Genomic DNA, 11,910 nt, shown 5'->3' with positions numbered 1-11,910 from the left:
CTATTTCACTGGGGGAGGACGAGCTGGAATAAGCTACACAACCAAAAGCACAGCTTTGCCAGCATAAGCTGCATCCAGCCTAGGAGCACTTTGCCCATATAGTATGCCAGTATAGCTAGACTAACCTAACCCCCAGTGCAGATAGTACTGTGCTGACAGGAAGGCATCTCCCATCGACATAGCTACCACCTCTCAGGGAGGTGGAGTATCTACAGTGACGGGTGAAGCTCTCCCATCGGTGAAGGTAGCTTCTTCACTAAGTTGCACCACTGAAAGTGTAGACAAGCCCCAAGAGTCTTAACCCTCAATCCCTGGCTCTAGTCATTAGGATCATATTATCACTTTGAAAAGGCTACATTGCATAGTCTATATCCTATCAAATGCATTTCATATGGGTATATAGTAGTATATTTAGTGAAACAAACGGGAAATGCTCAAGGAGTACCATGCCAAATATGAGGAGACAAGCAAAGAGCATACTGGAGTCTGGAGGAAGAGGCCAAGTTATTCTAGATATCAGAAGGACAAGAGAGGAAATGCAGGGAGCTGGTGTTAGAGAAAACATGTGAGGAAAGACCAACCCAGAGGCAAAAAGCAGTGGGAAAAACCAGTAAGCTACAGTTGCAGCACACATATACATGAGAGCACCAATGCCAGAAGATTATGTCTGATAGGATGTCTCCTGGGGGAGTTAGTTAACCTACAGTGGTGACATGAGTTACTTACAGTATTTACCTACTGAAGTTATCAGGAGATAATGCAGTAGTGCCTGCAAAGCAGGTTACTGACTAGTTATACTGTAGTCAGTTACCACATAGTTTCAGCAAAAAGAACTAGGGGTACTTGTGGTACCTCAGTGATACATCCTAGTAGCTATGCAGAAAAACAGACCTGTACTGAACATGTGGGCAATGAGAACTGGACTTTAACCATCTCCTGGTTGTGTGTGTGTGTGTGAGGACAGGAGTTGGTCAAAAGCTGCAGTAATTCATAAAACAAATGCTCAGCATTTCCCATAGCACTTTTCACACATTCACTCCTTGATATTCATAACACCTTTGTGAGACATGTGAGTAAAAATTATTATCCCCATTATAGATGGGAAAAATGAGGCAGAGGGGTAAAGTGATTTGCCCAAAAGCATGAAGGGAGGTTAGTGTTAAAGCCTGGGTTGGAATTTTGGCATTCCTAGCTCCAAGTTCAGCCTCTAGCTCAGAGCTCTCACTTAGGCCATACACATGGTCTATATCTGTTGCTACTGAAGTCAGTGGCAAACTCTTATCAGTTTCAATAGGAACAGTCTGAAACCTGCTCACATTAGTTATGCAAATAGTCCCACTGACTCTACCAAAACTATGGGCATAAGTAAGATGAGCAGCATTTGGCCTACAGTAGCTATTTAGTATGTCTTCTACTTGTGTTCTTTACCCTGTGTCAACATGCTAGACAATAAGGTGGTCTGAGTGCTTTTTGGGGAAGAGTTCTGCTGTACAAATACTCTGCCCTTGATTTTTGGATAACAGTGGCAGTACTGAGGGGTTATAGTTTTGCTAAAGAGGGGAAAGTACCAGAGATGCTGGATAAACCACCTGGAGATGGTATGTTGAAATCTCACATATATTCTTAAATATGCTTTTTAAATGAATGAATAATTTAGCACAGTAATTATTTTTCATGGCAAGGCAAAGTGCCCGTAATACCTGTGGAAATGAGAGTGGCACATAGATGAATATGATTCAGCGGTTTAATAATCTGGTGGTTAGTTCCTGTGAGATATTTCCTTGAATAAAACAAAAATGATGACACAGAGAGAAAATGGATACTCAAGGTATCTCTGAGAGGTTTCTCTCTCTCTCTCTTTCTAAGAGCATATGTACACGATCACAAGGTGGTAATTGCCCATAAAAAAAAATGTGCTAGAAAGCTCTGAGATTTCTTATTTTTGTTGGGAGAAATAAGCTACCCATTTGTTTTATAAACACCATAAGGAAGCAGCACTGTTCACGTAAACAAGAGCTCATAAACCAGAGAGATTATTTTTGGATCGTGTTCAAATAAATAAGATCCAATAAGTTGATCCAAGACAAAAACTCTGGCTCCATATGCCTCTTGAACAATGGGAAGGAAGGTTGAAAAAACAAACAAACCTGGATCTACATTTTGCAAATGGCCTTGTTTTCTATAATGGGCTGTACCAAGTCACTAGATCACAGCATCTCCAAACTTTGGGATGCTTTACATCCAGGGTCCTCTTCAGACTTAGATTTCTTACCTATAATAGATGAATGTTTCCTAGCGCTATTTGTGAATAGCTTATCCAGTTTCAATTCACCCTCTTTGTACACCTTTTGGATTCACTCTTTGTGAACGCAGGTGCAATCTAAGTTTTGTGGAAAATCAGTGTTTGTGAAAAGTAAATTTTAGACTGAGATTTTGCTGAGATTCATTTAGAGCCAATGTGGAAGTAGTTTATAAAAGAGAGGTTATCCCACTAGGGAACAAAAAGAACATCATATAGTTTATGTGACTAGTCACAAAGCCCACACAGGCCTGATCCTACATTATTAAAGTCAATGGAAGCTTTGCCATTGACTTCAATAGTACAATCAAGCCCACAGTGAATTCCAAATAATTGGGTGCATACTTCCTATGAACAGTTTGTGGAAAATCCATAGGCTCAAATATATTTATTAAAACATTCATGAACAATGTTCATATAACGAATTAATACAAATCATGCTCTATTCATGGACAAATCACACAGAAAAAGAGCAACATCTGCTGAATAAATTGCCTGCAACTTATAGTTCCCCCAGCTGTGTAATCACTCAGATATTTCACAATTAGCTCTTTTTAAGTACCTAGATAGAGCGGATAGCTCAAATATTTACTGCACATGCGGAAAAGCTTTCATTTAGAGAGATATTGCCCTATGATTAAGTTGTTTATTTAGGGTAAAATTTTCAAAATCAACTAAGTGACTTTGGGACTTACGTCCCATTTTCAAAAGTGATGTAGTGATTTCAGTAAAATTGAGTTTTTAGGAGTTTGACACCGAAACATCTTTGTGGATCTAGGTCTTAGGGACAAAATTTTAAAGGTATTGAGGTCTCTAAAGATGCAGGTAGGTGCCTAGTGAGCTTTCCAAAACTGCATAGGCAACTTGGGCTTTGAAGGTCTTCAGATTTCTGGGATATATTGGTTGCTAGTTGGTCCTAGTTAATTTAAAAATGCTATGTTGGGAACTGTCAAGACAATGACCCTTTTACTGGCATTCTGTAAGCTCAAGTATTGACTACTTATCACCTCTAGGAACAGAAAATCAGAGGGAACCCTAAAGTGGAAGGCTTCATAGCAGTTTCTTTTGGAAATAACAGCAAGGAGTCCCAGGCATCTTCCCAGACAAGGAAATCATTCTTTGGGATGAGTGAGCTGTGAATGGGGACGAATGAGTGTCTTGGACAGAGACTGACTACGTTGAGCTGTGAAGGAACTAATATCTCATGTGGGGGAAAAAAGGAGGGGGGAGGGGTGGGAAAGGCAGAGAACTCTAACTAGCTCACTTTTTTCAGGATTTGTATTTATTTTATATCACTGATCAGAAGAGGCAAGCGGCAGACTTAAGTGCCCTATGAAATAGGGTAACTAATGGACCCCAGATGCCCTGTTTGTTTCCTTCATTATTCAGTCTAGACCTTCAAAGCTGTTTGCAGCGTGAAGTATCAGAGGGAGGTAAAGTGTTTTGTTAACAGACTCCAAAGAGCTTGGAAAGTAGGTCCACATAAGCTGTTAGAAATGTTTCAGATACTGTATTATATGTATTCTTCATCTGCATGTAGTGGGGAAAATGTGAGATGGAAGGTTCCTTGATTTTTAAGAAAAGAAAATCTGAACAATGCTTAAACAGTGACAGTACTTTCCTTGTATATGGAACTTGAAAGCCAATATTCCCAAAAGCACTTTAAATACGTTAATGAATTGGCCTGGCAACACCCATGAAGATAAACTGAGAAACAGGGAGATTAAATGACTTGCCATAGGTTACACAGTGAGCCATTGGTCTGGAAAATAACCCAGGAGTCCTGTCTTCTTGTCCCCTGTCTTTACCACTAGACAACATTGCTTACCTAGGAATGGTATTATGGAACTCATTGGAAGCTGCTTCATATTTCAGTTGTGCTTTAATGTTCACCCTAGAAGAATTCTCCCAGTATATTCTGAACTTTCATTACTCATCATAAACAGAGATGGGCCTCAGCTAGACTCACATATCCAAATCCCTTGCATTTTGTGTCAATTCAGAACTAGATCTGGATTCAGATACACACTTTATGGCTCAAGCCCACACACTCACCATATATATATATATATACAGAGAGAGAGTGTAATTAGAGATGGGAGTAACTAGAGATGGGCTTGAGCCACAAAGTGCCTGCTCTTTGGATTTTAAAAAGTTTTTAGAAAGAATCCATGGCTGGATGCAACTCAGATCTGCCTTCTTCCTTTGACTTTCTGCTTTCTTGATTTTTAACACTGGCTCTATATTTACCTCTGAGAACATTGTTAGCGGAAGGCCTACAATTCATTACATCCTGTACACTAAGATGGCCCTGTACGCTCAGATGTTTCCGAGTCACTTAGGGTATAAGGAAGTACTGTATGCTGCATCCTTTCTGTTACTGTCTGACACCTTCTTGTTAGATTCTAGAGCCTTATCTTAAAAGACACAATGGCACCACCTAAAGGGCATATTATGTACATGGGAAGTAGTACTAATGCATCTGCAGTAGTCCTCTGTAGTCTCTCATATGTATTAATATGTAGTGCTGACAATAAGTGAGTCATATTCAGTAGCTCTCTAGGGGTTTGGTTTTTTTCAGAAGCCAATGCAATAATAAACTTAATAATGACCATGGAAATTACTCAGACAGAACAATATCAATCACTAAAATAAGACATAATAGGAAGATAAAACAAGATACTCTTGTTCCCTTACTTGAAATTAACAAAGCACATATGTCTAATATAACAATTTAAGCTGTTTTAAGGAAGACAAGAGATAGTAAGAGATAAACTCCAAGACGACAGTGAACCCATGCCTCACACATACAATTTGTGTTAGTATAATGATAACTTACTTAAAACTGGGGATAACTTGCCCCTGGTCTTAGATTGAGGTATTGAAAGAATCCAGTATTATTAAAGAAGTAGATTTATGAAGTTGTTAACTGATATCCTTTCTGAAACATTAATGACTGTGTAACATTGTTCTGTTTCTTAATTTTAAAGGGCCAAGTCTGCAGTTTAATCAACATCCTTCAAGATCTTTTATTTTTAAGTTATTTTGAGAGGGGTCTCACTAGCTGAGGGGGATTGTTAAGGGACTTGGGAAACACACCTGAAAATTGCCAGTTCAATGTCCAACACTGGTTGGTAATGGCGACCCAGAGTCATTGCCATCTGATAGGTGTCTACTGTGTGAACTCACTAAATGGTCTCAATCTGGTTACTAGTGGGTGGTGTCTCATCACAAGAAACATAACAATTGGTCCCTTTGCTAGTTTCTCAAAAGAGAGGCCATGGATTGAATGGGCATAAAGAGTGAACTGCCCTCTAACCCCCAGGTCAGGAGTAAGGCATAGTGGTAGGACTGGGTGGGGAAGTTTTCAATGCTACTGCCTTTTCTGTGCATAAATAGAAGCCCTCAGTCCCAGGCTGTGAAAATGAACAGGAAGTTCACATCAGTATTTTTGTTTTAGAAGTGGTTTCTCAGTTCTGGGAGCAAATGTATGTGAGAGACTGGAAAATATTCAATATATAATAAGGGAGGGATGGAGATGATGGCCTTAAAAACAGCCATTAGGGGTCAGTTTTTCAAAAGAGGTCAACACCCACTGAGCTATTTAAATGGGGGTACATAGCCTGCAACAGCACTTTGGAAAGTCTGCCCACTCCATTTAGGTGCCAGATTAGCAGTTGCTGAGCACTGGCCCCTAGACTAATAATGATGAAGTACTTAATATCCGATAGCACCTTCCAGCCAAAGTCCCAAAGCTCTTTATAAGATTAATGGCCTAAGCCTCACAATGCCCTTGGGGTGCTGGTCACTATTTTACCTGTTTTATAGATAAGAAAACTGAGATTAAGTGACTTGTCCAAATGACAAGTCTTTGACAGAGGCAAGATAGAACCTAAATCTCCTCATTCTATTCCGGTTCTTTAACTACAAGATCACTGAAGTGTGAGTAATGGTAAATATTTATATTATGGTAACATCCCATTCAGGATTGGGGCCCCATTATGTTGTGCTATGTGCTGATAGAAAAGAGACAATCATCTTTCCTCACAGGACACTGATGCTTCATAATAATTCCAGAGTGAGACTTTGGGTCATAGGATTTTCCTGATGCATGTGTGTATTCTGCCCTTACCCTCTGAAAGCCAAGTTTCAGCCCTGAGCAAAATTTTCCCAGCCAGACTAAACCTCCTGAAAAATAACTTAAATAAGGCTTACAGTGGAAAAGCTGACACAACTTTAGTGATAGACATGCTAGCTGGCAAGGCTACAATACAGGTGGAAAACGGGAAGGGGTGGTGTAGTGTGAACCACTCTTTAAATGCAATACACACAGTATAGTATTAAAAGGAAAAAGTTCACTTTTTTTCATCTTTTCATTGGTACGACCCATAAAAAGAAATTCCAGCTATATCACATTCATAAAGTTCCTCCAAATGCTCTTTTTAGTAAAGCTAAGGGCAGCCAGTTAATTTACAGAAACTTTTAAAAGCGGACTATAAAACCATTCCTCGTGTTTCAATTAGAAATGAGCCAAAACAGTTCATAAAAGATTGGTTACCTCCAAGTGTAGGAATACCTGCCAACCCCCTGGACATTTTAGTAACAGTGCACTTCATACTCATTACTGACCCGCTGGCTAAAAAGGACCATTGGTTCAAATCGACTTGTAAGGATTAAGGCTTCAGTCGTTGCCTTGGTGTTGGGTTCTTTAACTCTTTCCATAATTGCTAGTTCAACCACTGCTGTAAAAGCAAGTTTATTAGTCCTTTATTGAGGCCAAAATCCCATTAAAATCCATAGGATTTAGTTCTGGGTAAGGACTTCAGGATTTGGTTCTTAGTTTATGTCGCCGAGTGCAAAATGGCTAACTAGCTGGCTTTCATCAAATGGTTATGGAGCAGTGGGAGTTCTTGCCACCTTCTGCTGCCTTGCTTTATATCTATAGGACAACCATTGACAAGGATTATATTCCTAGTGTAGATAGGGTAGAATTCTGGAACGTGTTTCAGCCCACATTCTGGATTGCCTATTAACCAGATTTATTTTAACACAGATCTGTGTGAAATATCTTTGTATTGCTATGTTATTTAAAAATCCATTTTCAAATGGTCATTATAAATGTAGTTTAAAGTTAAATTTTGATTTTATTTTAACACTAGTTGGGCTATTTCTAAATTTTATGTAACGTACTTGCAAGAATCTATTTTTATTTTGTCAAAAGATTTGGGAAGAGGGGAATGGATGGCTCAGAGGATTAGTCATGATATATAAAGCCTTTGCCTCTAGATTAACAATTCAAATAATTGCAAATTTTGATTGCAAAACAACTGCAGGAGTGGACTTTGTGGCTTAAATTTTCAAAAGCCTGGCCTTCCCTTTCGTGCATCTCTATCTTTTTTCAGCCTTAAATAAATAACAGGCACAAATTTCAGCACTTAGATGGCTAACAACTGGATGTGTGAAAGGTTACCCTTCTGGTTAATTTGTGGGTATAAAAAGCACAAAAGGAAGGTCAAGCAGAGAAACAGCTGAAAATGTAGTCCTCTCTCTCTCTTACTCAGCTAACTGTTGCATACAAATCAACATTGCACAACCTAGTGCGTGTATTTTAAGCTTAATAGGTACTCTCATTTATCATTCACAACTTGTTTTAATATGAAAGTCAGAACATATCTTTAACACAAACCACACTTTCTTTGTCCTGTCTAGTGGAGAACAGATTATTTTTTTGCTGCAACATTATCACCTGCAGCGAGTACAACATCTCATTTCTGTGAAAAAGAGTCTGAAAGAAATCCCTGTAATACCTTATTTTATTTCTTAAGTTTATGAGAGTAGAAGAATTACCTCGCCATCAGTAATGTCAGCTTTGACTGCCCATTTGTCAGCTTCTTACACAAATGTTTCTGTATCTTTTTTCAGAGTGGTAGCTGTGTTAGTCTGTTTCTGCAAAAATAACAAGGCATCCTTGTGGCACCTTAGAGACTAACAAATTTATTTGGGTATAAGCTTTCATGGGCTAGAACCCACTTTGTCATGCAGTTTCTTATGCATGAAAGGACCTTCATGAGTTCATCATAAGCCCCCTGTATCATTGCATGCAAGTCCCTCCTGACGACCATCTGCATCATTATGTCTACCACATGAGAAGCTCACTAACTGACAGTTGAATAATTTAGGTATAATTTACATACCCTACTTAAACATAATTGTTATCACATTGGTATATTTGTTGCTCTGCCTCACCTCAATCCACTGTCCCTTTGTTTGCTTTTCTGTCTTTAGACTTGCAAGTTCTCTACTGTTTTGCTTGTCTTCTGTATTTGGAAAGCTCCCAGCACACTAAGGGAGCTACCAGAAATAAACAACAAAAACAGAATAGAAGTATTGCAAATAAATATATCAATACGTCATGAAGTGCATCAATGCATATATTTGTGTGTATGAATGTATATATCATGGAGGGGATTATATTGAGATTCCAGAAGCAAAGAAAGGCGTGAGAAAGTAGCAGAGGATAGCAGGATGGGGAGTTATGAAGAAAAAGGTAATGTGAAGGGGGAAATGTATGGGCAAGAGGAAGAAGAGGATATTTACATGTATTATTTTAAGTGCTGTTTTGGAAAAAAAACATTTTTTATTAAGGAGATGTCTTTGGTGCTCTGAGTCTGTCTCTATTCAGAAGGCTGTCTAACAAGGTTAGAATAATTTCCAAGAAATGCTTGTTCTGTCTATACATTAGGCATGGATTTTATCTGACTACATTTCACAAGCCACTTCTGACAACCAAGATAAGACATGTCAATAGCTTTGCCAGTAGAGTTTTTCACTCTTTTAGCATATCATATAAATCTTCTGTCTTAGTGAAATATCATATTCCTTTACTAATACAGATGCTACCAGTACCCATTTTTTAAAACAAGGTCAACATGAAACAGTATCAGGCATAATGAAGGAAATACCATGAAAGAGAATGATGACTGTAGGAGTCCCGTTATCATTAGGAGCCACATATAGATTATTCTAGTTCATGAACAAAACCAGAGCAGAGGAGTTGCTGGTATATGTTGCTTTCCTGGCTAGTGTCACTTGGTTACTGACCATCCAAAGAACAGTTCCTGCACAGCATCATAGTGTCAGTGTTAAGTGCTAGCTTGACAAAACCAGTGACACATGTACAGTGTCTCTGCTTATCTGTCCTCTCCTTTTCCTCGACTACTGAACAAACCATTAGAACACTCAGAGCTCTTACAGGAATAATAACAGAAGAGAACATATGTAATGTAGGATACCTCATGTACTCTGTCCACTGCTGGCCAGAAGACACTCACTTGGCTTGGGTAAGCCTATGAGCAGTGAGTGGCTCCCTGTCCAGTGGCTAGATTCCATGTGTGTGTTCTGCACATTTCTACAGCTGAGACTGAGAATGGGATCCTCTTGGAGTCTCAACAGCAAGTTTACAAGAAGAATCAGTAAGGAAGTCTTCTCCATTTGAGCCAGTAAATGCTGTGTTAAACTTGTCTCACCTGGAGCTTGCCTGTCTTAGGGCTTGTGTACACTGGCAAGTTTTGTCGAAGAAACTAATGTCAACATGAAAAAAATCGACAAAACAAAGTCGCCAAAGCATGTCTACATTTGCTCCCTCTGTTGACAGATCGTGTCCACATTCCAGGCACCATTGTCAACAGCAAGAGCAATGGCCTGTGGGTATGTATCCCACAGTGCCTGGCAACACCATCAGTCACTAGGTGTTGTGGGAATGCGGAAACGGAGCACGGCGCATCCTGGGACTTGCAAAATGTACCATCATGCATCGTTTTGTGTCGTAGCCCTCCAAAGGTCTCTGGCTTCCTTTCATGCCATCTTAGCAACTGTCAGCCTTTTGTAGTGCACGCTAGCATCTGTAGTGAGAGAGGATGGATCCCACAATTCTCTCCTATGCACTGTTGGCTGTCATGAGGACATCACGCATGGCAGCAGAGTTACTCGCAAAGTTACTTACAGAGGATGAGTCACAGGCACTCGAGTGTGATATGGACAGCAGCTACTTATCAGTGCTTTGTGCATTCACAGAGCAGCTGCATATGATAGACCATCACTTTTGGGCTAGGGAAGCAAGCACTGATTGGTGGGATTGCATTGTCAGGCAGGTGTGGGATGAAGACCAGTGGGTACAGAACTTTAGGATGAGTAAAGGAACCTTCCTAGAGCTATGCGCTGAGCTGGCCCCTGACCTGCGGTGCAAGGACACCAGAATGAGAGCTGCCCTTTTGGTAGAGAAGTGTATTGCAATCGTTGAAGCTGGAGAATCCAGACTGCTACCGGTCAGCTGCAAATCAATTTGGAGAGGGGAAGTCCACTGTTGGGGCTGTATTACTCCAAGTGCGCAGGGCAAGAAATTGCATCCTGTTGTGGAGGACCGTGACTCTGGGAAATGTGCATGAAATAGTGGATGGCTTTGCAGAGGTGAATTTCCCTGTGGTGGGGCGACTGATGGCACACACATTCCAATTTTAGTGCCATATCACCTTGCCTCAGAATATACCAATAGGAAAGGATACTTCTCCATAGTGTTGCAGGTGCTTGTGGATCACCGGGGGTGTTTCATGGACAACAGTGCAGGCTGGTCTGGAAAGGTGCATGTCACATGTATCTTCAGGAACAGTGGCCTGTACAGAAAGCTGCAGATGGGGACTTTCTTTCCAGACCACAAGATCACAGTGGGGAATGTGGAAATGCCCATAGTAATCCTGGGAGACCCGGCTTACGCCTTACAGCCCTGGCTCACGAAACCTTACAGAGGGCACCTGGACAGCAGCAAGGAGCGTTTTAACAACAGGCTGAGCAGGTGCCGCATGGCAGTCAAATGTACCTTTGGCCATCTGAAAGGTCGCTGGAGGTGTCTTAATGTCAGGCTAGACCTTACCAAGGATAATATTCCCATGGTCATAGCTGTGTGCTGCACTTGGTATAATTTGTGTGAATCTAAGGATGAAATGTTTGCTCAGGTGTGGAGCACTGAGGCAGAGTGCTTGGCTGCACAGTTTGAACAGCCAGATGCTAGGGCAGTCAGAGTGGCCCAGAGGGCTGCTATTAACATCTGAGAGGCTTTGTGGAACCACTTTGACAATGAGGCACAGTAACACGTCTGCTTTGGAATTGCTTCCCTGGTACATCCATGTACAATTTTGCAGCCCAAGCTCCATGCAACAAAATGCTTTAAAAGCCTGTTCCAAAGAGTGAATTGATTGCTATACGCTTTTGTAGAACACAGAATAAAAACACTGTACCATTAAATAACTTAGCCTTTATTTATTGTTTAAAAAGGTAACACCTCACAACTGTGCGTAGCTCCAGCTATCATTGTGCAAGCTGTGAGATGGGGTGGAGTGATGGGGAAACTCAGGAGGGCTGTGAAGTGAAAAGGAATGTGTGGGCATAGAGGTGTTGGCAAAGAATTGTGCATGTGCTGCAGTGGAGGTCGACCACAGATCTGCTCAGTCTGCAGCTGTAACAAAGACTTGAGCATCTCTGTCTGATGGTCCATAACTTTTATCATTCGCTCTGTCACTTGCCTAGCAAATGCTGCATCCTCTTTTCTGTCTTGCCTT

Source organism: Gopherus flavomarginatus, chromosome 5 (assembly GCF_025201925.1).
Source record: "Gopherus flavomarginatus isolate rGopFla2 chromosome 5, rGopFla2.mat.asm, whole genome shotgun sequence".
Classification (NCBI taxonomy): Eukaryota; Metazoa; Chordata; order Testudines; family Testudinidae; genus Gopherus; species Gopherus flavomarginatus.
This window is presented reverse-complemented; position numbering follows the sequence as displayed.